Source organism: Scyliorhinus torazame, chromosome 17, assembly GCF_047496885.1.
Source record: "Scyliorhinus torazame isolate Kashiwa2021f chromosome 17, sScyTor2.1, whole genome shotgun sequence".
In the NCBI taxonomy this organism is placed as follows: Eukaryota; Metazoa; Chordata; class Chondrichthyes; order Carcharhiniformes; family Scyliorhinidae; genus Scyliorhinus; species Scyliorhinus torazame.
Window position 1 is genome coordinate 118,155,359 of NC_092723.1, and position 27,450 is coordinate 118,182,808.

The 27,450-nt window shown below is 52.8% G+C and overlaps 1 protein-coding gene across 1 annotated transcript in view; it reads left to right on the forward strand.

The window, feature by feature from the left end:
* Positions 1–27,450, forward strand: part of radil (Ras association and DIL domains) — a 288,075-nt gene that overhangs the window by 230,020 nt on the left and 30,605 nt on the right. The gene's annotated exons all lie outside the window — the stretch shown is intronic.

Below are 27,450 nucleotides of genomic sequence, written 5' to 3' on the forward strand. Positions count from 1 at the left end.
GTCTCAGCAGGCTTCAATGAAAAACCCCTAGTGGCCACATTCCGCTGCCTGTTCAGGGAGGCCGGTACAGGAATTGAACCCGCGCTTCTGGCATTGTTTTGCATTGCAAGCCAGTTGTTTAGCCCACTGTGCTAAACCAGCCCCTGGTTAAATTAAATGCAGAATACTCTGGATGCTGGAAATCCAAAATAAGAACAGAAAATACTGGAAAAACACAACAGGCCTGGCAGCACCTGTGGCGAGAGAAACCAAATTAATGTTTCAAGTCCATATGGCTCTTAGAGTCATGCTGCCAGACCTGCTAGGTTTTCCAGCATTTTTGTTTTCATTTCAGTCTAAACAGGCAGCTGTGTTTGAAACCAAACTCCAACTACAGTCCAAACTGATAACAAAAGGTGCATTTAGCTGTAGTTATGTATGTTACAATGCCATGCATTAAATCTTATTACAGAACTCAGTTATGCTGAGCTCATTAGCCTTCCATGGAACAATGCACAGCTTAATAGTATTCTCCCAGCCCTTGTCTTTTTTCGAATTGAACATTCAAAGTTTGTGTCCTACAGTTAAATCATGTTGCAGATAGAAATGGATATTCTTCCGTACATGAATAACTGGAACTCAGGCAATTAAAAATAATAACAACGGAAAGACTATTAGAGGAGAACATAGCTAATTTTCCACATTAATTTGGTTCAATGAGACACAATGAGATTGTACTATTGCCCTTTTTTGAAAAAAGAACAAGAAGAAGATAATAGACTTTAATCAGAAAGGTCTCGGAGACTATGATAAAACTCAAGTCATTTATTTCTATTCGGATATCGAACTGAGGCAAGATTTGGCTACAAATGAGCAAATTAGACTCTTGCCCTTATAATAATTAAATAGTTTGCTAAAGCTTTAATATTTCAATATTCTAAAGGAAAGATGGGCTGGCATCTGGATAGGTTATCTAACATCAGAAGATATTAAATATTTCAGCTTTTACACTGTACTTGCTTTCTTTTTATAGCGATCTAGCGTTAATTGTTCTTTAAATTGAAAATAAGGATAAAACAAAAACCACCAAGCCAAAGAGGCCGAATAATGAGTCCATATGGCTCCATGCTGGATTCATGCAGGTACAGCAAGCGATTAGGAAGGTTAATGGTATGTTAGTGTTTATTGCGAATGGATCTGAGTATAGGAATCGCAAAGTCTTGCTTCAATTTGTGTAGAACCTTGGTTATACCATACCTGGATTACTATGTGCAGTTTTGGTCCCCTTACCTTTTAGAGCAGGCATTGTCAAAGTCGGGGGCGCGAACCACGAGTGGGTCGCGGGCGGGTGTTGGGAGGGTCTATATATGGAAGAGAAGGGCACGCACAAACATACCAAAAAAAAGTAATAATAAAAAAGAAAAGAAAAATAAAACAAAATAACTGGTAAGGTATTATGCACCAGCTCAACAGCAGCAACTCTGTACAATTGGCAATATTATTTACAACACATAAGTAGGCATCTGTTTGTGTGTGTGTGTGTGTGTGTGGGGGTGTGGGGGGGGGGGGGGGGGTGTGGGGGGAGAACTGGGGAGGTAGATATACATTTGGGTGCCGGAGAAACAATTACAGAGCGCAATACGCGAATGGGTCTGGTGTTGGTGTTGTCACTTGCATCCCCTGGACGGATTTCGCTGTCGTTGTCGTCTCGCGTTCACCTCTGCTTCAGCCATTCGTCCCGTCTTTCGCCTGGATTTTCCTTGCTCTGTGTTCCTGTAGATGGCAAGTTTGTTATCGTTTCCCGTGCCCTCCTTCCGGCTATCAATCCCCTGCCTCCCCACCACCTCTCTGATTCTCCTCTATTGTTCTCTACCTCTTCTCTCTTTCCCCCCTCCTGTGGTTCGCCTTCCTTTCCTCTTAGGTTTAGCTGTACCACCACCTCCCCCGTCCCCCAACTCCCCCGGTCTATCTCTCCCTCTCATGCCTTGGCTACTTTCCCTTGATTCTTGGCTACCTGGCTATTCTTCTGCTTGTTCGTTGGCCACAAACAGGTCCCAGAACAATTGGGTGAATGGCTCCCACGTTCTGTGGAAGCCGTCGTCTGACCCTTGGATGGCGAATTTGATTTTCTCCATTTGGAGAGATTCTGAGAGGTCGGACAGCCAGTCTGCAGCTTTGGGTGGTGCTGCTGACCGCCAGCCGAACAGGATTCTACGTCGGGCAATCAGGGAGGCAAAGGCAAGGGCGTCCGCCCTCCTCCCCAGGAATATATCTGGCTGGGCTGATACCCCGAAGACTGCCACTTTCGTGCATGGCTCCACCCTCACCCCCACCACTTTGGACATTGCCTCGAAGAAGGCTGTCCAGTACCCCGCAAGTCTGGGGCAGGACCAGAACATGTGGGCGTGGTTGGCCGGGCCTCCTTGGCACCGCTCACATCTATCCTCCTCATACGGGTTCTAGTTAAGTGGGCTCTATGTACCACTTTTAGTTGCGTCAGGCTGAGCCTTGTGGAGGTGGAATTGACCCTATGCAGTGCTTCGCTCCAGAGTCCCCACCCTATTTCAATCCCCAGGTCTTCCTCCCATTTCTTTCTTTTGTCCAGTACGGTGTCGGCCCTTCTACCAGTCGGTCATACATGTCACTACAGTTTCCTTTATCTAGTATGCTTGCGTCCAGTAACTCTTCCAGTAATGTCTGTCATGGCGGTTGTGGGTACGTCCTTGTGTCCTTTCGTAGGAAGTTTTTGAGTTGCAAGTGCCTTAGCTCGTTCCCTCTGGCTAGCTGGAATTTCTCTGTCTGTTTTTCCGTGTTGCAATCCTGCCGTCCGTGGAGAGGTCCCTGACTGTCAGTGTCCCTCCGCCCTGTCCCCACTTTTTGAAGGTTGCGTCAGTCAACGCTGGTGTGAACCTATGGTTGTTGCAGATGGGAGCTTTGTCCGACATTTTGGTAATGCAAATTGCTGCCGTAGTTGGTTCTAGGACTGGAGGGTGGCTTTCACCACCGGGCTGCTGGAGTGCTTTTTGGGTGGGGATGGGAGTGCCGCCGTGGCGAGGGCCCGGAGGGAGGTCTCCATGCAGGAGGCCTCTTCTGCGCGCACCCACTCGGCTTCTGGCTCCTTGATCTATCCCCTTATTCGCTCGTGTGTCACCGCCCAGTGGTAGAATTGTAGGTTTGGGAGGGCTAGCCCTTTTGTAAGACCTTCTTTGGGATCCTAGCATTATTTTCTCCCCCCCCCCCCCCCCCCCCCCCCCCATACAAACCTTAATTTGTCTAGTGCTTTGAAAAAGGCCTTGGGGATGTAGATCGGGATGGATCTAAGTAGGAAAAGGTACCTGGGCAGTACATTCATTTTGATTGTCTGGACTCTCCCTGTGAGGGAGAACGGGAGTGTGTTCCATCTTTGCAGCTCCATTTTTTACTTCCTCTGTCAGACTGGTGAGGTTCCATTTGTGGATCCCTTTCCAGTCATGGACTATTTGGATCCCCAGTGTTATGGGCGAGGCATTTTCAGAACCCCAAAATGTATCATGGAGTTCAACCAACTTCTCACTTTAATGGATTTTTTGCTTTTCCTAGCACACGGCTTTTCCTAGGTGTGATATTACAATTATGGACACGTGGATTTTTAAACACAAAACACTGTTTATTCCATGAACTCAACTTAACATCTTAAATAAACATTGGATCTCTTAACACCCCTTACTTCAAAGATAACCCAGAAAATATTGCAACAGTAAATAATTCCTTAAAATGTTCCTTCAAACTTCCAAGAGACTTAACACCTTTAAACAGTATCACATCAGGTTAAAGGATATACATATTTTCTGTAGAATGGCAGAGACATATTGGCTTAGTGACTTCAGCTCCAGCACCTTGTTTTTTCTTCCTGCAGCTCTCTGGAGACACACCCAAGCTGCTGTCTCAAACAGGCTTTCTACTTTTAAACTGCTCACAGCAAAACCAGCCAGGCACTTTTTAGCTGCACTCAGCAAAACCAGCCAGGCACTTTTCAAAACTTGCAGCTCTCTGGAAACACACAGACACACACAAGCTGCTGTTTAAACTGAAACTAAAAACCTGCAACACTAAACTGCAAAATGGCTGACCCGAGCTGAGCTCCACCCACTCTATGACATCACTGTTTTCTTAAAGGTATATTGCTTAAACATCCAGTTCTTAAAGGCACTCTCGCATGAAACCAGGTAGCGGAATTTGTGTCAGGCTTGTTTAAATAGCAGTCCCGTTAGTGCTGCCCCCCCCTACTTGTGGGTGTATCGGGAAGATCTCGCTTTGCTCATGTTGAGTTTGTAGCCCGAGAAGGCACCAAACTCTTTCAGGAGCGCGATGATTCTGTCCATGCTGCTTTGTGGGTCCGAAATGTAGAGGAGCAGGTCATCTGCATAGAGTGACTCAGTGTTCTCTGCCACCCCTTCAGATCCCCTCCAGCTTTTTGCTGCTCTGAACGCAATTGCTGGTGCTCGATCGCTAGAGCGAACAGCAGCGGGGACATTGGGCATCCTTGTCTGGTGCCCCTGTGCAGCTGAAAGTATCGGGAGTTGGTGTTGTTGGTCCGTACGCTCGCTATGGTAGCGTTGTATAGGAGTTTTACCCATGAGGTGAACCCTGTTCCAAGCCCGAACCGCTCCAGTACCTCTATGAGGTATTTCCATTCGACTCTGTCGAAGGCCTTTTCTGCATCTAGGGAGACAGTCACCTCTGGTATTCTCTCCCCGGATGGGGTCATTATCACGTTCAGCAGGCGCTTGATGTTCGAGGTAAGCTGTCTACCTTTGATAAAGCCCGTCTGGTCCTCTGCGGCCACCCCTGGTACGCAGTCTTCTAGCCTTTTGGCTAGGATTTTGGCCAGTATTTTGGCATCTGCGTTCAGCAGTGAGATGGGTCTGTTTGACCCATATTCCGTTGGATCTTTATCTTTCTTCGGTATCAGCGAGATTGAGGCCTGTGCTAGCGTGGGTGGCAGTGTGCCCCACGCTAGCGAGTCTGTGAATATCTCCCGCAGGTGCGGGGCCGGTGCTGTCGTAAACTTTTGTAGATGTCCGCCGGGAACCCGTCTGGTCCCGCGCCTTCCCCGCCTGCATGGAGCTAACGCTGTCCATGGATCTCTCCCAGTGCCAGTGGTGCTTCCAGGCCCCGTTTTCTGCCCTCCCCCCATGACTGGTATGTGCAGTCCACCAAGGAACCGTTTCATCCCGGACTCCTCCATTGGTGGCTCTGAGGTGTACAGCCCTTGGTCGAAGGCCTTGAAGGTTTTGTTGATCATTTCTGACTCTGTTTCTGATGTGCCTCTGGTATCCCTGATTTGTGCAATTTCTCTGGTGGCTGCCTGCTTTCTCAGCTGGTGTGCCAACAGGCGGCTGGCTTTGTCTCCGAGTTTGTATAGGGTCCCACGTGCCTGGCAGAGTTGGTGCACTGCTTTCCTGGTTGAGAGCAGATCAAAGTTCCTTTGTAGCTCTTTCCTCTCTGCCAGGAGCTCTACGGTCGGGGCCTCGGAGTATTTATGGTCTACCTCCAGTATGGAGTCGACCAGTTGCTGCCTAGCCGCCCTTTCCTCCCTATCTCTTCGTGCTTTGAAAGCGATAATTTCCCCTCTTAGTACGGCCTTTAGCGCTTCTCAGAACGTGGAGTGTGAGACCTCCCCGTTCTGGTTGTTCTCCGTGCACTCTACTATGGCCTGCGTTATTTTTTCATTGAAGGCCTTGTCAGCTAGTAGGGCAATGTCCAACCTCTATGTGGGGAATTGGGCCCTGTCCGTCTCCAGCCTCACGTCCATGTAGTGTGGAACGTGGTTGGATATCACAATTGCGGAGTATTTGCAGACAAAGACCTCCCCCTGTCCCTTTGTCCAGGGGACACCCGACATGGCCGCCGACTGTGCGTCCGCCACGCGGCTAGTCCCCTGCACTCTGGAGTCTCCCTTCGCCCAGAGAACGTACTGGGTGGATGCTTGAAGCGATTCCTTGTTCCGAGCCCTTGGATGTGGCACTTTGTAGCCCTATTGTTATTCCCTTTCTAGCCTTGTTTGTCCCTCCGTCGCCATCCCACCCGGTTCCTCCCTCCCTCCCTGTTCCCCTCTGCCCGGTCCCTCCCTTCCCCCCCTTTTTCCCCCTCTCTTGTCCCTCTTTCCAGGGGCTGGTTTAGCTCACTGGGCTAAATTGCTGGCTTTTAAAAAGCAGCCCAAGGCAGGCCAGCAGCACGGTTCAATTCCCGTACCAGCCTCCCCGAACAGGCGGCGGAATGTGGTGACTAGGGGCTTTTCACAGTAACTTCATTTGAAGCTACTTGTGACAATAATTGATTTTCATTTCATTTTCATTTCACTTCCACCTTGTCTATCCCCGGAAGCACTGTTTTCCCCACCACAAAGAAGTCAATTCTGGTGTATACATTGTGCACTGGGGAGAAGAAGGAGAACTCCTTCTCCCCTGGGTGGGTGAACCTCCAGGGGTCCACCGCTCCCATCTGTTCCATAAAGTGACCGAGTTCCCTTGCCATGCTTGAGGTTTTCCCCGTTTTGGGGTTTGATCTGTCAGTCGTTGGATCCTGTACACAGTTGAAGTCCCCTTCAAGATTAGTCAGTGCGTCGCTATGTCAGGGATTTCTGCCATTGTCTTCTTGATGAAGCTCGTGTCGTCCCAGTTGGGCGCGTACATGTTAACTAGTACTACCAGTGCCCCATCCAGGGCCCCACTGAACATGACGTACCGTCCCCCTGGGTCCGTAACCGTCTTTGTCGCCCTAAACATCGTCCTCTTGCTGATCAGTATTGCCACCCACCTGGCCCTCGTCCCAAGGCAGGAATGGTAGGTTTGTCCCACCCAGCCCTTTCTTACCCGCAGTCAGTCCTGCTCTCTCAGGTATGTCTCTTGGAGGAAGACTATGTCGGCCTTCAAATTTCTTAGGTGGGTGAGGTCTCTGGATCTTTTCACTGGGCCGTTGAGTCCCCTTATGTTCCAGGTGACTGTCCTGGTGGGGGGGCTTCTGTCCCCTCGCTCCTGTGGGATTAACAATACTTACCTGGTGGACACGCCGCTGCCCCCGGGGTCTTCCTTTGTTCGGGGGCCGTCCAGGATGGCCGCTGTCACTGCTCTCTCCATGCGGTCGGGTCCCTGCGCTCCGGGGTTTCCCTTTGTCCAGGGGACACCCGACATGGCCGCCCACTGTGCGTCCGCCACGCGGCTAGTCCCCTGCACTCTGGAGTCTCCCTTCGCCCAGAGAACGTACTGGGTGGATGCTTGCAGCGATTCCTTGTTCCGAGCCCTTGGATGTGGCACTTTGTAGCCCTATTGTTATTCCCTTTCTAGCCTTGTTTGTCCCTCCGTCGCCGTCCCACCCGGTTCCTCCCTCCCTCCCTATTCCCCTCCCCCCGGTCCCTCCCTTTCCCCCCCCCTTTTTCCCCCTCTCTTGTCCCTCTTTCCCCTTGTTCCTATCCCCGTTTGCTCTCCCGCCTCTGTTGAGTGGTCGCTCTGCCTGGTGTATTCCTCCTTGTTGGGGATGCGCTGCAGCCCTGACTTGTTGCATGTCCCCGGCGCTAGCTTTCCTGCTAGTGCGGTGGCCCCCCTCTCGGGAGTTACTGTCTCGCTTCTCCCTTGCCCGGCCTCTGCTGTTTTCTGCCCGCTGTTCCCCCATCCTACCCTGCACTCCTCTCGCTTGCTCTCCCTTCTCCGCTACTCTCGTTCCCTCGTGCTGGGGCCTGGTCTCCCACCTCGGGTAGTGGTTTGCTTTTTGTTCAGGGTACGCTCGCCATGGTGGGGGTCGGGGGGGGGACCTGGCGTTGCCTCACCCCCTGTTGCCCCTTGCCAGGGGCCCCTTATTGTTGTTGGTTTTCGAGCCCGTGTCAAACCTGTCACGTGATGGTCGCCGCCGGGGGGGCGGTGGGCTTGGTCTTTGCTGCTGGCTCCCCGTTCTGGTCCGGGCTGCCGCTTGTCTTACCCCGCGTTCTCCTGCCGGGGTGGAGGGGGCAGTCTTTGCTGCTGGCTTGGTTCCAGCTCGGTCCCCGCTTTGGTCTGGGCCGCCGCTCGTCCTACCCCACGTTCTCCTGCCGTGCGTTGGGGGGGGGGGGGGGGGGGAGATCGCTCTGCTCCAGAGCGCCGAGGTCTCCCACTTTTTTAATGCGCTTTGGTGTCCGGGTTCTTCTTCGTCCCCACTCTCTTGTTGCGGGGGGCCCAAACGGACAAATTTGCGCGCTTGGATGCAAGTTCTCGGCGAGGAGCGAGACGCAACTTTGCTCCCCCTCCAGGAGCTCCTCCACACACGACCGCGCTCTTCCCCCGCCGGAAGCCGAGTCGACTGGCAGGACCTTCCTAAGGAGATACATTAGAGAAACTGTATTGAGGCCGAGATAAGGTCAACTATGATCATAATGATTGGCGGAGCAGGCTCGAGAGGTTATAGAATCATAGAATCATAGAATTTACAGTGCAGAAGGAGGCCATTCGGCCCATCGAGTCTGCACCGGCTCTTGGATAGAGCACCCTACCCAAGGTCAACACCTCCACCCTATCCCCATAACTCAGTAACCCTACCCAACACTAAGGGCAATTTTGGACACTAAGGGCAATTTATCATGGCCAATCCACCTAACCTGCACATCTTTGGACTGTGGGAGGAAACCGGAGTACCCGGAGGAAACCCACGCACACACGGGGAGGATGTGCAGACTCCGCACAGAGAGTGAGCCAAGCCGGAATCGAACCTGGAACCCTGGAGCTGTGATGCAATTGTGCCATCCACAATGCTACCGTGAATTCTCCTGCTCCTAGTTCATATTCTCTAATGTTTCAAAGAATGAGAGGTGGTCTCTAATTTAAGGGGTAGACAGGGTAGATGCAGATAAGGGGCAGGATTCTCCGATTCCCCGCCGGGTTGGAGAATCGCCAGGGGGCAGTGTGATTCCGCCCCGCCGCTGCGATGCAAGCTGCCAAATTCTCTGGCGCCGGTTTTCGGGCAGGGGCGGGGACCGCGCCGTGCTGGTTGGGGGCCATTGGCAGCGGCCCCCCCAGCAATTCTCCAGGCCCCGATAGGCCGAGTGACCGCCAGTTTTCGGCCAGTCCGTCGGCGTGAAATGGACATGGTCCATCCTGGCGGGACCTGGCTTGGAGGGCAGCTAGCGGCGTCCTCGGGGCGGGGTGGGGGCACCGATCTGCGAGCGGGCCTGTGCCGTGGGGGAACTCTTTCCCTCCGCGCCGGCCTCTGTAAGGCTCCACCATGGCTGGCGCGGTGAAGAAACCCCCTGCGCATGCGCAGGAAACATGCCGGCGGTTCTGCGCGTTCGCCAGAACACGCCGGCGGCACCGGCCTAGCCCCTGGAAGCGCAGAGGATTCCACAAATTCCGGGTGGCCCGACGCCAGAGTGGTTCGCGCAGCTCTTGGCACCGGCGTCGGGCCGTCCCACTAATTGCGGCAGGATCCCGGCCAAGGTGTTTCCCCGGTCGAGGAGTCTAGAACCAGGGAATACAATTTCAAAATAAGAGGGAAACCACTTATGACCGAGAAAGGAGAAATTATTTTTACTATAAGGGTTGTGAATCTTTGGAATTCTCTACCTCAGAGGGATATGAAATCTTAGTCATTGTGTATGTTTAAAGCAAAGATTGAGAAATTTCTAAAGGGATGTGGGGCTGGTGTGTGGGAAAAGGTATTGAAATGTATAATCAGCCATGATCATATTGAATGGTGGAGCAGGATGAACAGGCTTAATGGCCTACTCCTGCTCCTTTGTGCCTATGTTTCCTGCTTATCATCTTTATCTTGAGGATGGCACATGTGTGCAGTGCAGGCAATCAACAGGAGATTAATAAATGAATTGGTATAGAAATAAGATAAGATTTTAAAATGGGGGAGTGTGATTTTAAAAAATATATTCTTTCATGTGATGTGGCCATTGCTGGCAAGGCCAGCATTTTTTGCCTATCCTAATTGCCTTTGAACTGAGTGGTTTGCCAGAGTATTTCAGGATCTAGAGTCACATGTAGATCAGAGAAGGTAAGGATGTCAGATTTCCTTCCCAAATAGACACTAGTGTACCAGATGGGTTTTTAAAACGACCAACATTGGTTTCATGGTCACCATTACTGAGGCTTGCTTTCCAATCCCGATGACTAATTCCACCAGCTGCATTGGTGGGATGTGAACCCTTGACCCCCCCGAAACTCCTGTGCCTCTGGATTACTAATCCATTGACATCTCCTGTTATGCACATTGGTTACGGCAAATTGTAGCTTATTTATTTCATGTATTGCAGACATTAAAAATAACATTGTAGGACAAGAATGGGGATAGTCAGACACATTTTTAGTGGAAAATGTTTGCCTGTAGATTTTCACTTTGGAGGACAGCGCGGTGGCATAGCGGTTAGCATTGCTGCCTCACAGCTCCAGGAACCCGGGTTCAATTCTGGCCTCGAGTTTGCACTTTCTCCCCATGTCGGCGTGGGTTTCCTCCAGGTGCTCCGATTTCCTCCCGCAGTCCAAAGATGTGCAGGTTAGGTGGTTTGGCCATGCTAAATTTGCCCCTTGGTGTCCAAAAGGTTAGGTGAGGGTACTGGGTTACAGGGCTAGGGTGGAGGCATGGACTTAGGTAGGCTGCTCTTTCCAGGGACTGGTGCAGACTCGATGGGCTGAGTGGCCTCCTTCTGCACTGTAAATTTTACGATTCTTTGATTCTATGACTGCAGCCAGTTTAGTCCCCATATCTTGAGATATTGAGGCTATAGGAGCATCTTACCTTATGTTCTACTTATGACTTCCAACACTTGGAGTTAATCATTCTGAAGAAAACAAAAACATGGGGGAAATATGATGATAGTCTGAGAAAACCCTCAGCAACTACAATTTAGACGTTTTTGTGGATAGTGCTCAAGGTGAAAAGTGTTAGTAAATTGAGAGGGCATACATATGTAAACAATAATGTCAAGGATTATTTTAATTTTTCAGAGGGTTGCCAAACAGATTGTTTAGATTATGTACCATAAATATTGTTACATTACATTTCTTTAAGGGACATGGTGAGGAGGATGTTGTTTTGTGTGCTCTGGATCCGTGGAACACATACAGGTCACCAACACTTGAAATAGTGCAACAATATTTTATTGAATCATTAACTGTTTAACATACTCTGACTGTAGGTTAACACGATACTAGCTTTAACTAAAGACCTTTGCCTTGTCCTAACCAGTCGATGCACTCAGCACATGGTGAATGTCTGTGCTGCAGGCTGTGAGCTCTGTCTTCCTAGCTAGCTGCAGCTCGAATGAGCGGGAACTCTGATGCCCCCTGTCTTTATAGTGAGTGCGCTCTAACTGGTGATTGGCTGCGGTGTTGTGTGTGTTGATTGGTCCCACTGTGTGTCCATCAGTGTGTGTCTGCACCATGATATACTGGTGTATATTATGACATCCCCCTTTTATAAAAAATGTACTTGTGTGGCAATAAATAGTGTATGGTGAGAATGTCCCTGACTACGTGTGTGCGAAATATTTACAGGACTATGTACATGAGAACTAAGCTATTTACATGGGAAGGTGCCTGGTGCACAAAAACAGTGTCACAAGAATAATGAGATGAACACTATATACAAACCATGTAAACGATCAAACGGAAGAACAGAACAAATCAGAAAGTCCATAAGTCCACAAAGTTCACAAATTAAGTCCCTGAGGTGGGCGACGAATTCTGGTTGACCGCCTCAAGGGTGGGTCGGGAGCCGCCGGCTGAGGAGCAGGCGGGTCTGCGTCAGAGTGAGGAGAATGCAGAGTGACCGGGATCTCTGCATAGTCCATGGCTGGGTCAGCAGGGGGGCGAGGCGACAGTGGAGGATCATGTAGCGAGTGCGGAACGAGACGAAGGGCACGTCGATTGCGGCGCAGAATGGAGCCATCCGGTAGATGGACCAGGAACGAGCGGGGGGGGCCACCTGCCGAAGGACCACAGCAGTCGCAGACCAGCCACCATCCGGAAGATGGATGTGGACGTTGTCCTCTGGAGTCAGAGCAGGGAGATCAGCTGCACGGGAGTCATGGGCCACCTTGTGCTGTGCACGAGACAGCTGCATCCGTCGAAGGACCGGAATGTGGTTGAGTTCTGGGACATGAATGGACGGCAACGTCGTCCTCAGGGTGCGACCCATGAGCAACTGGGCTGGTGACAGGCCAGTGGACAGTGGGGCGGAGCGATAGAACAGCAAGGCGAGGTAGAAATCGGACCCAGCATCGGCAGCCTTGCAGAGGAGCCATTTGACTATGTGGACGCCCTTCTCCGCTTTGCCGTTAGATTGGAGGTACAGGGGGCTGAATGTCACGTGCAAAATTGTGCCGCCTGGCAAAGTTGGACCATTCCTGTCTTGCGAAGCAGCGGCCATTGTCCGACATAACCGTGAGTGGGATGCCGTGTCGAGCAAAGGTGTCCTTACAGGCACGGATGACTGCAGACGCTGTGATGTCGTGCAACCGTATCACCTCTGGGTAATTTGAAAAGTAGTCCACAATCAGGACACAGTCTCTATGCAGCGCGTGGAACAGGTCGATGCCCACCTTGGTCCAAGGTGACGTGACCAACTCATGGGGCTGCAGGGTCTCACGTGGTTGGGCCGGCTGGAAGCGCTGACAAGTGGGGCAGTTGAGCACTGTGTTGGCTATGTCGTCATTAATGCCGGGCCAGTGCACTGCCTCTCGGGCCCCATCGGCGGCACTTTTCCACCCCAAGATGGCCCTCGTGTAGCTGTTCCAGGACGAGCTGGCGCATGCTATGCGGGATGACAATGCGGTCCAGTTTCAGAAGAACCCCGTCTACTACCGCCAGATCATCTCTGACATTATAGAACTGAGGGCATTGGCCCTTGAGCCACCCGTCTGTTAGGTGGCACATGACATGCTGTAGCAAAGGGTCAGCCGCCGTCTCGCGGCGAATTTGGACGAGGCGTTCATCCGTGGCAGGTAGATTGGAGGCCACGAAGGCCACATGGCCGTTAACCTGGCAGACGAATCCCGCTGGGTCACACGGAGTGTTGACTGCCCTGGAGAGAGCGTCGGCAATGATGAGATCTTTGCCTGGGGTGTATACCAGCTGGAATTCGTATCGCCGGAGCTTGAGAAGAATACGCTGGAGGCGAGGCGTCATGTCGTTCAAGTCTTTCTGTATTATATTGACCAGCGGGCGATGATCGGTCTCGACGGTGAATTGAGGAAATCCGTACACATAATCATGAAACTTAACCACACCGGTCAGCAGGCCCAGGAACTCCTTCTCTATTTGCGCGTAGCGCTGTTCCGTGGGGGTCATGGAACGTGACGCATATGCAACGGGGGCCCATGATGAGGCCTCATCGCGTTGCAGGAGCACTGCCCCAATGCCGGATTGGCTGGCATCGGTTGAAATTTTGGTCTCTTTTGCTGGATCAAAGAAAGCTAAGACCGGGGCCGTGGTGTGTTTGGTTTTGAGTTCTCTCCATTTGCGCTCGTGGGCAGGGAGCCATTGGAAGTCTGTCGTCTTCCTGACCAGGTTCCTGAGAGCCGTGGTATGAGAGGCGAGGTTAGGGATGAACTTCCCTAAAACGTTGACCATGCCCAGAAATCGGAGGACCGCCTTCTTGTCCTCTGGCATTTTCATGGCTGTGATAGCAGCCACCTTGTCCGCATCCGGCCGCACACCCAACTGGGAGATGTGGGGCGTCATTCTCCGCCGGCGGGAGTCTCCATTTTGCCGGCGCCCGGGGGTTTTCCGATGGCGTGGGGCTGCCCCACAATGGGAAACCCCATTGACCGGCTGGTGTTACGGAGACTCCCGCCGGCCGATCGGGGCAGAAATGTGGCGGGGCGGGTAGGAGAATTTCGCCCGTGGTCCCCGACGAAGTTGAGTTCCGTCTGACCAAAAGAGCATTTGGCCCTGTTGAGGGGTGGGGCCTGCACACGTATGCGTTTGAACACGCGCTGGAGGCGACTGACATGCTCCTGCGGGGTGGTGGACCAAATGATTATGTCATCGACATAGACGCGCACACCTTCAATGCCTTCCATCAGTTGTTCCATGATCCTAAGGAACACTTCTGAAGCAGATATGATCCCAAACGGCATCCTGTTGTAACATTATCTGCCAAAGTGGGTATTGAATGTACACAGTTTCCTGCTGGATTTGTCGAGCTGGATTTGCCAGAATCCTTTTGAGGCGTCGAGTTTGTTGAAGAGCTTGGCGCGAGCCATCTTGCATATGATCTCTTCACGCTTGGGAATTGGATAATGCTCCCTCATGATATTGCGATTTAGATCCTTGGGATCAATGCAAATTCTCAATTCGCCGGAAGGCTTTTTTACACATACCATGGAACTGACCCAGTCGGTTGGTTCCGTGACTCTGGAGATCACTCCTTGGTCCTGGAGGTCCTGCAGCTGCTGCTTGAGGCGGTCCTTAAGGGGTGCTGGGACCCTGTGAGATGCGTGCACCACAGGCGTGGCATTCTGTTTCAATAAGATCTTGTAGGTATATGGGAGCGTGCCCATGCCTTCGAAGACGTCGTGGTGCTGGTCGATGATGGCGTTGAGTTGCGCCCTGAAGTCGGTGTCCTGAAAGGCAGACGTGTCATCAGGAGAGAGAGAGTGAACTCCCTGAACTAGGTTCAACAGCTTGCATACCTGCGTGCCAAGCAGGGAGGCTTTCGAGGAGCCCACGATTTCAAAAGGATGGATGGCTTTGCGTGACCTGTACGTCACTTCAAGTTGGCACGAGCCGCTAGCAGCAATGACATTGCCATTGTAATCCAATAGCTGGCAGGCTGGTGGAAGGATGGCTGGTTTGACACGAAGGCTTTGGAAGTCTTGAGACTTCAATGAGATTGGCGGAAGCACCAGTGTCCAGGCGGAATCGTATTTGGGACCGGTTGACCGTCAGGGTGGCACACCACTTGTCGTCTGGATCGATGCTGTACACCGACAGCGGCTGGTGTCTTTGCTTCGGGGACAGCCTGTTTTTTGTCACAACACCGACTCGAAAAGGCGCCTTCGCATCCTCGGTGTCACTCCTATGTGGGAGGTCCGCATCGGACTCAGAGACCGTGGGTTGAATTGCCCGGACATTCCTGCGAGGCTGGCTGAAGCGATATGAATTGACAGGCTGAGCTGCTCGGCAGAGGGCAGCATAGTGGCCAAATCTGCCATATCTTAGGCATTGTCGAGATTTGGCAGGGCATTGCCGTTTTAAGTGGGCGGAGCCACAGTTTCCGCACGTCATAGCGTCAGCGCGTTCGCTGTGCCACCGCACATGCGCGGTGTGGTCATGCGTGGTGCGTGCCTGCACATTACGTTCTTCGACATCGCCGCCCCCTCGTTTGGTGCGCACAAGCGCAGGAGTCCGCGAAAAGTGCGCGAAATGGCCGCCCTCATCCAGGCTGAGGCCCTGGAGTTGCTCAATCGCTCGGACCCGTTCTGCCTCATGGGGACCATGCCGCGCCGTTTCAGCCGCTTGGATGTGGGAATACCGACTCGTGGCGTTTTCGTGTATGACACAGGTCTCAATGGCAGTCGCTAGGGTGAGCTGCTTTACGTTGAGGAGCTGCTGTCGTAGGGGGTCCGACTGAACACCGAAAACGATCTGGTTGCGTATCATGGAGTCGGAGGTGGGCCTGTAGCTGCACTACTGCGCAAGGATGCGGAGGTGCATGAGAAAGGATTGGAAAGGTTCATCCTTAACCTGCAAACGCTGTTGGAACACGTAGCGCTTGAAACTTTCATTTTCCTCTACGCTGCAGTAAGTGTCAAACTTGAGGAGGACCGTCTTGAACTTTGTTTTATCTTCATCATCCGCAAAGGTGAGAGAATTGAAAATGTGGGTGGCATGGTCGCCGGCCGTGGAGAGGAGGAGAGCAATCTTCCTGGTATCCGAGGCGTCCTCCCTGTCTGTGGCCTCAAGGAAGAGCTGGAAGCGCTGTTTGAATATCTTCCAGTTGGCCCCTAGGTTACCGGCGATGTGGAGCGGTGGCGGCGGGCTGATGTTGTCCATGTTGCAGGATGACGGAATGCTGGCAGAAAGCAGATCACTTGCAGGTAGGTCTAAGAAGTGCTAATATCCCTCAACTCCTGGTAGCATGTTGTGTTGGGTGCTCTGGATCCGTGGAACACATACAGGTCATCAACACTTGAAATAGTGACTTCCGGTTGCAGCTATGCAGTGCTAAGTCGCACGTTCGGCAGCTCCCGCTTGGAACGGACTTTTGGCTCTTTTCAGGTCCCCGAACAGCATTTTTGCTACATTTCCCGTTGTGGGAAGAAGAGTGCAACATTCCCCCGACAGTGTATAGCTTGGACCAGGAGCGGGGCGACTAAAAAAGTGGTGGTGAATCCAAAGAAAGTGCGAGGGAAGAAGAGCAAGATGGCGGCGGGTGGGGACCAGGCAGCGTGGATGCAGTGGGCGCAGGAGCAGCAGGAGGTTATCCAGCGCTGCTTCAGGGAGCTCAAAGAGTACCTGCTGGAGCCGATGAAGGCTTCTATTGATAAGCTGCTGGAGACCCAGGCGGCCCAGGGGGTGGCGATCCGCGAGGTCCGACAAAATATCTCAGATAACGAGGACGAGATCTTGGGCCTAGCGGTAAAGGTGGAGGTGCACAAGGCGCTCCACAAGAAAAGGCAGGAACGGTTCGAGGAGATGGAGAACCGGTCAAGGCGGGAGAACCAGTCGAGGCGGAAGAATCTGCATATTCTGGGCCTCCCGGAGGGGCTGGAGGGGTCGGATGTGGGGGCCTATGTGGTCACCATGTTAAACTCGCTGATGGGAGCGGGGTCCTTCCAGGGGTCCCTGGAGCTGGAAGGGGCCCATAGAGTGCTGGCGAGGAGGCCCAAGGCTAACGAGTCGCTGCGGGTGGTGTTGGTGCGGTTTCATCAGTTCGCTGGTCGGGAGTGTGTAGTCAGGTGGGCCAAGAAAGAGAGGAGCAGCAGGTGGGAGAACGCGGAGGTTCAAGTATATCAGGACTGGAGCACGGAGGTGGCGAAGAAGAGGGCCGGGTACAACCGGGCGAAGGCGGTGCTGCACAGGAAGGGGGTGAAGTTTGGCATGCTGCAGTCGGCGGGTCTGTGGGTCACCTACAAGGACCGGCACCATTATTTTGAGTCCCCAGAGGAGGCATGGGCCTTTGTTCAGGCCGAGAAGCTGGACACAAACTGAGGGTCAGGATGGGGGGTCGGACGTGGGGATGGTCGGGGATGTTGTTGTGTTACATTTTGAGGGGGGGTTCTTTGTTCTTATTTAGTTTTGGTTTGGTGTGGGTGGTTAGGGTGGGTTGGGCACTGTTTTGGTTGGGTCTGTCGGGTGGGCTCTTGGAGGGGGGCCGGCAGGGTTATGGGGCCCCGCGGGGGGAGGGGGAGGCCCGAGTCGGGGGTGAGGGGACTGGGCATGTAAAAGGAGCTGCGACAGAGGAGGTGGAGGCGGGCTTTCTCCCGCACTGAAGGCTGGAGGGGGCCGGGCTGGGGCGGGGAACGGCGTTTTTTTTCCCGCGCTTGGGATGGAAGGGGGAGGCGGGGAGCCTGCTGGTGGGTAATGGAGGGGAGGGGAAGTCCCACAATGGGAGGAGTCGAAGGAGAGGCGGGAGCGGCTGGGGTCAGCAGGAGTCAGCTGACTTGCGGGAGTGCAATGGGGGGGGAGCAATGCAGCTAGGAGTGGTCCTAGCCTTGGGGGGGGGGGGGGGGTAACCGGGTTGCTGCTGGTATGGTCAAGGGGGAGCTGGAGCGAGTAGAGGGTGTTGGGACGGGGCTCTGCCGCTGTGGGGAACGGGCCGGGCATGGGGGGCGGGCATGGGGCACGGGCGCGTGGCTGGCCGAGGAGGGGTTATGGCTAGTCAGCGGGGAGGAGGGGCAGGTAGCCCCCTGATCCGGCTGATAACCTGGAACGTAAGGGAGCTGAACGGGCCGGTTAAGCGGGCCCGGGTGTTTGCGCACCTGAAGGGGCACAAGGCAGATGTGGTCATGCTCCAGGAGACATACCTGAAGGTGGCAGACCAGGTAAGATTGAGGAAGGGGAAGACTTCCGGTGGCGATTGCGAACGGAGCGGCCGCAGCAAAGACGCTCCCGCACAGCCACAAAATCACGGCTTTTTGGGGGGGGGGTTTCCCGGGGTATTTTCAAAAAAATATATATATATATTCTTTAGGCCCCCCCAAATTCGGCCCTGCCCAGGCGGCAAAGCTCCGATCCACGGAGCTGGAGAGGGAGAGAAAAAAAAGGAGAGACTGGTCCCGGTGAGCTGCACGTGGAGGAGGAGTGGGGATCGCTCAGAAACGGCCTGAAAGTCGGAGCATGGAGAGGATCACAAGAACAAAATAAGAATTTTAAAATTCAACCTTGTTCCTCTCCTGCAAATTTTTTTTAATAAAGAAAAACTTTTTTAAAGGGAAAAAAAAAACGGTCCCCACCAAAAAATCCCTTTTTATTTAAAAAAAAAAGGGGGGGGGTTTCTTTGGGGGGGAACAAAAAAAAAAAGAATTTCTTTTTCGCACCAAATCCCAGGAAAAAAAGAAAGAGAAAGGCACAGACAGAAATATGCCTCCAAATAATAAATTGGGGAGACGGCGAGATGTAAGAAGGAACAGCGGCGAAGGCGAAGGAAAAAAGCAGGAGCTGCGGCCACGCAGGCAGACGACCCCACGGGGCGAGTCGGAGGTTCAGGCGAATCAAGAAGCGGAAAAGCTGGTGAGCTGAGCAGCGGAGCAGGAACAGGACGCGGAGATCAACCCCCCCCCCCGCACAGGGAGAGAGGAATGGAGAAGTGTGCTGAAAACGGAAATAAACACCATAAAGGAGGAGATAAAAACGGAGATAAACGCCATGAGGGAGGCACTCAGGACGGAACTCCACACAATGATGAAGGAGATGCTGGCGGAGACAACAGAAAAAATGCAGCGAACCATCAACGGCCTGGAAAGGAAGGCGGAGTTGCAGGAGAAAACTATTCAGGAGTTGGAGAGGGCTGCCTCGGACCAGAGCGACAGGATGGTAACTCAGGAAACCGAGGTGAAAAGGCTGTTAACGACCCAGGGGAGCCTAAGAGGGAAAGTGGAGGACCAGGAATATAGGTTCAGACGGCAGAATGTTAAAATAGTGGGTCTGCCAGAGGAGATGGAGGGCAGAGATCCAACAGGCTACGTCACCCAAATGCTGGGCAAGCTAGTGGGAAGGGAGAAGTTTCCAAACCCCCCAGAAATCGACAGGGCGCACGGGTCTCTCCGACCCAGGCCCAAAGCCGGGGAGCAGCCCAGAGCGATTATCGTGAAGCTGCACAGGTTCAAAGACAGGGAAAAAATACTAAAGTGGGCCCGGCAGACGAAAGCGAGCACGTGGGAAGGGAAGACCATAAGGGTGCACCAGGACATTGGAGCGGACCTGGCCAAAAGAAAGGCTGAATTCAACACGGCCAAATCAGCACTCGATAAAAGTAATGTGAAATTTGGGATGTTATTCCCGGCCAAACTCTGGGTAACATTTGAGGGGAAGGAGCTGTTTTTTAACACCTCAGCGGCAGCGGAGGAGTTCGTTAGAGCGAACAAACTGGGGGAGGGACAGCCACAACGACCATCATGAAAGCGACGGGGATGGAAAAGAAAGGAAGAATTGGAATAAAGAGCAGCGGGCAGACCGCAAACAGAGACAATACGATCACAAACTGTACACACGTGTTTGGTGCACTGTGTGGGACTGTGCTGACTCGTTCCACCTCTCAATGCAATGGGGGGGGGGGGAGCGAAGCAAGATGAATGAGGGTGAAAAAGGCGGACAGGAGGGCAAGATAAGGGCTAGCAAAAGGAAGGTAAACCAGGACCAGAGCAGGGCAAGTGCTGGGAGGGGGGGGCCACCGTGCTAGCGAGGAGGGCTAACACGGGAGGGCAGGAAGAAAGGAGGGCCGCGGCGCACGTCCTAGGGGAGAGGGAGCGCCTGGCACAAAGAGAAGGGGGGGGCAGAGCAGAAGGGGGGAAGAACACAGGGGGGGGAACAGAGGAACAGGGACTAAGGGGGGGGGGGAGAGGAGTCGGGGGGAGAGCGCAGAACAAAAGAGAAGCAAAGGGAAGGGTGAGGTAGATAAGCAGCATGAACACAGGCCTCGGCAGGCATGGAGCAGGGCGAGGAACCAAGATGGTGCCACAAACAGCCACTCGGGAGGGCCTCAGGACGAAGGGAGACCCTGGAGTGCAATGGCGCAGCCACGTGGCGTACACACAGCTGGCGGCCATGGTGGGTGCCCCCTGGACAAAAGGAAACCCCGGAGCCATGGGGCCCGACCTCATGGTGAGAGCGGTGACCGTGGCCATTTTGTACGGCCCCCTAACGAAGGGAAACCCCGGAGGGTAGGGGCACATCCACCAGGTAAGTATGGGTGACCCCGCAGGACCGGGGGGTCAAAACCCCCCACCAGAATTGTTACCTGGAAAGTAAGGGGACTCAATGGCCCGGTCCAAAGATCCAGAGTCTTCACCCACCTAAGAAGCCTGAAAGCAGACATAATCTACCTACAAGAGATGCACCTGAGGTAAAAGGACCGACGGCTGGTAAGGAAGGGCTGGGTTGGACAGACATACCACTCATGCTACGGGACGAGGGCTAGGGGAGTAGCAATATTAATTAGTAAGAGGACGAGGTTTACGGCCCAGGGGGACGGTACGTCATGGTCAGCGGTGTCCTGGAAGGGGCACCGGTCGTACTGGTAAATGTGTACGCTCCCAACTGGGACGACACAGAATTCATAAAGAAGACCATGGCAGATATCCCCGACCTTGACACACACCAACTGATCATGGGTGTCGACTTCAACCGTGTATAGGACGCACTGACCGACCGATCAAACCCCAGAGCAGGGAAAAAGACTGGCATGGCTAGGGAACTAGGAGCATTTATGGAGCAAATGGGGGCGGTGGACCCATGGAAGTTCCTGCACCCGGGAGAGAAGGAATTTTCATACTTCTCACAAGTACACAAGGTATACACCCGTATCGACTTCTTTGCAGTGGGGAAATCGGTGCTTCCAGGGATCACGGGAACGAAGTACTCCACGATCGTTATCTCTGACCACGCTCCACACTATATGGATGTGAGGTCGGAGACAGGCTGTGCCCAGTGCCCCACATGGAGGCTGGACACGGACCTGCTGGCCGACAAGGCCTTCTGTCAGGATACCTCGCGGGCCATAGGCGACTACGTGAGTAACAACCAAAACGGGGTGGTCTCACCCCCCACGTTCTGGGAGGCACTGAAGGCCGTGATTCGAGAAGAGATCATAGCCTACAAGGCAAGCAGAGATAGGGAAGAGAGGGTGGCCAGGCAACAACTGGTGGGCTCCATCCTGGAAGTTGACAGAAAATACTCCGAGGCCCCGACCATAGGGCTGCTGGCGGAGAGGAACAAGCTGCAAATGGACTTTAACCTGCTATCCACTTAGTGTACCAACTCCGTCTGACACGGGGACCTTCTACGAACACGGAGACAAGGCTTGCCGCCTATTGGCTCACCAGTTGAGAAAGCAGGCAGCCACAAGGGAAATAGCACAGGTAAAGGATAGCAGAGGCAGACTGGTAACAGAACCAAAGGAGGTCAATCGGGCATTCGAGACATTCTACCGGGGACTGTACACCTCCGAGCTCCCCAACGGGGATGAAACTGTTCCTAGATGGACTGGAACTACCAGTTGTGGGGGAAGACAGACGGGCGGAGCTGGAAGCACCAGTAGACCGGGGAGAAATCATGGAGAGCATCAGCTCCATGCAGGCGGGGAAGGCACTGGGACCCGATGGGTTCCCGGCGGACTTCTACAAAAAGTTTGCACCAGTCCTGGCCCCACACCTAAGGGACATGTTCGCGGACTCACTGGCAAGGGGCACCCTGTCCCCAGCGCTTGTGCAGGCCACAATTTCACTGATACCCAAAAAAGATAAAGACCAGACCCATTTCACTGCTGAACGTGGATGCGAAAATACTCGCAAAGGTCCTGGCCAAAGGGCTGGAGGGCTGTGTACCAGAGGTGGTCGCAGAGGACCAAACGGGCTTTGTCAAGGGTAGGCAGCTCACAGCGAACATCAGGTGGCTGCTGAACGTAACAATGACCACCTCTGGGGAGAGAACACCAGAGGTGATCGTCTCCCTGGACGCAGAAAAGGCCTTCGACAGAGTCGAATGGAAATACCTCCTTGAGGTACTGGAACGGTTTGGGCTAGGAGCGGGGTTCACCGCTTGGGTGAGGCTCCTGTACAATGCTCCCAAAGCGAGTGTCCGAACTAACACCACCAGCTCTAAATACTTCCAACTGCAGAGAGGAACAAGACAGGGCTGCCCCCTGTCCCCACTCTTGTTTGCGCTAGCCATCGAACCCCTGGCGATAGCCCTGCGGGACGCGAAAAGCTGGAAGGGAATCCGGAGAGGAGACAGAGAGCACAGGGTCTCACTCTATGCAGATGACCTGCTCCTCTATGTCTCAAAGCCACAGGAGGGACTGAAGGCAATACTGCAAATGTTGAAAGTGTTTGGAACCTTCTCGGGCTACAAACCTAACCTGGGCAAAAACGAGGCATTCCCAGTGAACCCAAACGGGGGGGGGGGTGGGGGGGGGGGGGGGGGGGTGGGGGGGGGGGGGGGGGAGGGAAAGAGGGGTGGGTGGGGGGGGGGGGAGGGAAAGAGAGCTGGGGGGGTGGGGAGGGAAAGAGAGCTGGAGGGGCTCCCGTTCAAAACAGCCCAGAACAGATTCCGCTACCTGGGGATCCAGATAGCCAGAGACTGGACACAGATCCATAAGTGGAACCTGACCAGCCTGATGGAGGAAGTAAGAAGAGACCTTCAAAGGTGGGGCTCACTCCCACTCTCCCTGGCGGGGAGAGTGCAGACGATCAAGATGAACGTATTGCCAAGGTTCCTCTTCCTGTTTAGATCCATTCCGATCTTCATCCCCAAGGCCTTTTTCCAAAACATAGACAGTCTAATCATGGAGTTTGTGTGTGTGTGTGTGCGTGGGGGGGAAGAACCCGAGAATCCCAAAACAGACACTGCAAAGAAGGAAAATCAAAGTGGGCTTGGCCTTACCAAACCTACAATACTACCACTGGGCAGCAACAGCAGAAAGAGTGAGGGGATGGATACAAGAACCTGACACAGATTGGGTACAAATGGAGGAGGCATCCTGTAAAGGAACGACCCTCCAGGCCCTGGCTACAGCAGCACTCCCATCCTCCTCAACAAGATACACAACAAGCCCAGTGGTAGCGGCCACGCTGAGAACATGGACCCAGCTCAGACAACACTTCGGGATAACAAAAATGTCCCCCATGGCCCCCATCTCCTGCAATCACAGATTCCCTCCCAGCCATGCGCGATACCACCTTCAAAAGATGGAGGCGGGATGGGGGCACATTGACGGTCGGGGACTTCTACGTAGAGCACAGACTGGCGACACTAGATGAACTGACGAGGAAGTGGAAGCTATCAAAAGGACAGGAAATGAGACACCTCCAAATAAAACACTTCCTCCACAAAGAGACAGTGGGGTACCCTGGGGCCCCAGAAAGCACACTACTAGAGGACCTGATAGGCACAAGCAACGAGAAGGGGGGGGGCTATGTGGGAAAATATACGGACAGCTACTGGACAGAGCCCGGACTCCACTGGACAAGATCAGACAAAAATTGGGAGGACGAATTGGGGACAGAGGTAGGATGGGGACTCTGGAGCGAACCACTGAGCAGGGTGAAATCCACCTCCTCCTGCGCAAGGCTTAGCCTAATGCAGCTCAAAGTGGTGCACAGAGCACACCTGACCAGAACCCGAATGAGCAGGTTCTTCACGGAGGTGGAGGACAAATGTGAGCGGTGCCAGAGGGGCCCGGCCAACCACACCCACATGTTTTGGGCTTGCCCCAAGCTTGCTGGGTTCTGGACAGCCTTCTCTGAGGCAATGTCCAAGGTTGTTTGGGTGAGGGCGAGCTCCCACTAAAAAGGGCGGAGAGGAGCTTCAGGTATTTGGGGATCCAGGTGGCCAGGAGCTGGAGGGCCCTGCATAGATTAATTTCACGAGGCTGGGGGAGCAAATGGAGGAGGGGTTTAAGAGGTGGGATGCGTTGCCGCTGTCCCTGGCGGGTAGGGTGCAGTCAGTCAAGATGACGGTGCTCCCAAGGTTTTTGTTCCTGTTCCTGTGCCTCCCCATTCTTATCCCGAAGGCCTACTTTAGGCGGGTCAACAGGAGCATAATGGGGTTTGAGTGGGCGCGAGGGACTCCGAGAGTGAGAAGGATGTTCCTGGAGCAGAGTAGGGATTGGGGGGGGAGGGGGGCTGGTGCTGCCCAACCTCTGTGGGTACTACTGGGCCACCAATGTGGCGATGGTGCGCAAGTGGATGCGGGAGGGGGAGGGGGCGGCATGGAAGAGGCTGGAGATGGCTTCTTGTGAGGGTACGAGTCTGGAGGCGCTGGCAACGGCGCCACTGCCACTCCCTCCAATGAGGTATACCACGAGCCCGGTGGTGGCGGCTGCCCTCAAAATTTGGGGGCAATGGAGGCGGCACAGGGGGGAAGTGGGGGCCTCGGTGTGGACCCCGATACAGGGGAACCACCGGTCTGTCCCAGGGAGAATAGATGGAGGGTTTTCGGGGTAGCACAGGGCAGGGATAAGAAGGTTGGGGGACCTGTTTGTGGATGGGAAGTTCGCGAGCCTGGGTGAGCTGGAGGAGAAGTACGGGCTCCCCCGGGAAACGCCTTTGGGTATCTACATGTAAGGCCGTTTGCCAGACGGCATGGGTATCTACATGTAAGGCCGTTTGCCAGACGGCAAGTGGTGGAATTCCCGTTGCTGCCGCCATGTACGGTACAGGACAGGGTGCTCTCGGGGGCGTGGATTGGAGAGGGGAAGATCTCGGCAATATACCGGTAATGCAGGAGGAGGAGGAGGCCTCGGTGGAGGTGCTGAAAGGTAAGTGGGAGGAGGAGTTGGGGGAGGAGATCGAGGAGGGGACATGGGCAGATGCCCGAGGGAGGGTGAACTCTTCGACTTCATGCGCGAGGCTCAGCCTCATACAGTTTAAGATGCTGCACAGGGCACACATGACCGGGACAAGAATGAGCCGGTTTTTTGGGGGTGAGGACAGGTGTGTTAGGTGCTCAGGGAGCCCAGCAAACCACACCCATATGTTCTGGGCATGCCCAGCGCTGGAAGAAATTTTAAAGGGCGTAGCGAGGACGGTGTCAAGGGTGGTAGGATCCTGGGTCAAACCGGGCTGGGGGCTCGCAATATTTGGGATCGCAGAGGAGCCGGGCGTGCAGGAGGCGAAAAGGCCGGTATTCTGGCCTTTGCGTCCCTGGTAGCTCGGCGAAGGATCCTTCTTCCGTGGAAGGATGCGAGGCCTCCAAGCGTGAAATCCTGGATCAGTGATATGGCTGGGTTTATAAAATTGGAACGAAATTTGCTTTGAGAAGATCGGTGCAAGGGTTCTTTAGGTGGTGGAAACCGTTCTTGGACTTCCTGGCAGAACGGTAGACGATGGTCAGCAGCAGCAGCAAGCCGGGGGGTGGGGGGGGGGGGGTTCTATATTATTTTTGTTTGTCTATACTGGGGGATCTGAGGGGGGTTATATTTGTTATGTTTGCTATGTGTTTCGGCGGGTGTTAATATATTATTTATGTATTAGGGGGAGGGGGGCACTGGGTTGTTTTGTATTTAATTTTATTGGGTTCCTTTTACATTTTGTTGATATTTTGTGAAAACATTAATAAAAATTATTTATTAAAAAATACACTTGAAATAGTGCAACACTATTTTATTGAATCATTAACTGTTTAACATACTCTGACTGTGGGTTAACACGATACTAGCTTTAACTAAAGACCTTTGCCTTGTCCTAACCAGTCGATGCACTCAGCACATGGTGAATGTCTGTGCTGCAGGCTGTGAGCTCTGTCCTAGCTGCAGCCTTTATAGTGCGTGTGCTCTAACTGGTGGCTGCGGTGTTGTGTGTGTTGATTGGTCCCAGTGTGTCCATCAGTGTGTGTCTGCACCATGATATACTGGTGTATATCATGACAGAGGACATTGAGGGATATCTGGTGTGTGGTTAAATAAGTCAAGCTGGCGCTGAATCATGGCAACCCTGGTGCCCCAGAGCTCGCTCAATTGCGTAACTGGAAGAATTTTACAATTTTCTCCTGAAATTAGCCATATTACTTTTCTCTTTCATTTTGCCTGTTACAGGTATTGAAATTTAAGTAGTGTTGAAAGGGATAGAGATCACAGAACTAACAGTCATTCTAACCTTTTTCAAAGTATCAGTTTCCTCACTTAAGGTACAGAACTTGGAGACACAAATCTAATTGTAATTCATGGGCAAAAAGGGGTGGGAGAATGGGGAGGAAATCATGACTACAGTACCACCTTCATTTATGTGCATACTTGAACATGTGAGATCAGAGAATCCCAGATGCCTCTTGATTTACATTTCAAGGTAAGAATCTTTCCCAATCCTGCTGGGAGTCTGTGGAAGCACACTCATAATTGCATTAAATCATTTGAAAATCAAATGAACATCAGTTTCTAGTGAATAAAATAGAATTTTTCAAGGAGCCAGGTTTCTCGATCACAAAGCATGTCTGCCAAAAATTAATGAAATATCTTTTGATAGGAATCAAACTGCAAAAGTTTTCTGATCAGTGAAGTTGAGCTCAGCAAATCGTTCCTGTTTCTTCCAAATCTTAGCAAACAGAACCTCAGTAAACATACTCTATTGTTCTAATTGTCTGTGATTTACATATCCATTTGGGAATTTCAAAAACAGCTAACCTTGTTGTAGTGTTCTTGTTTTAAATATTGTTCCTAATTCACTGCAGTGTTCCATGGCTGCAGTTATGCACTGCTCGTGTGAATTCAAGTCATTGGAAGACAGTCTTCTGGAGGGGATTCATATCTGAAGCCTGTGCTTCTTGACATGCAATGCTACATTTGTGCTGATACATATCAAAAACTATTTGCATCAAAAAGGTGGCAGTAACTGGGTCTTTAGGGTCCCATCAGCTTTTGAATTGCCTCTATTCATTGTTAACTTAGTTATTACAGGAGACTTCCGGGTGCGGCGATGGCCAGCTGAGTCGCACGTTTCGGCAGCTCCCGGTGAAACGGACTTTTGGGCTCTTGATAGGAGCCTCAACGGCAATTTTGACGGCTAAAAACACTGTGCGGTAAACCAGAAGGGAATCCCCCCTGGATACGGATGAAAAAAGGAGGAGAAAGTGGCCGGATTGCAGTGGATCCTTTAGAACAGCGACAAGGAAGGCAAGCAAAAACCAAGATGGCGTCGGAAGGTGGCAGTTTAACATGGGGCCCTGAACAACAAGAGTTCTTGAAATGCTGTGTGGAAGAGCTCAAAAAGGAAATGAAGAAAGAGCTGTTGGCCCCGATACTACAGGCGATCGAAGGGCTAAAGGACGAACAAAAGACCCAGGAGCGGGAGCTTCGGGTCGTGAA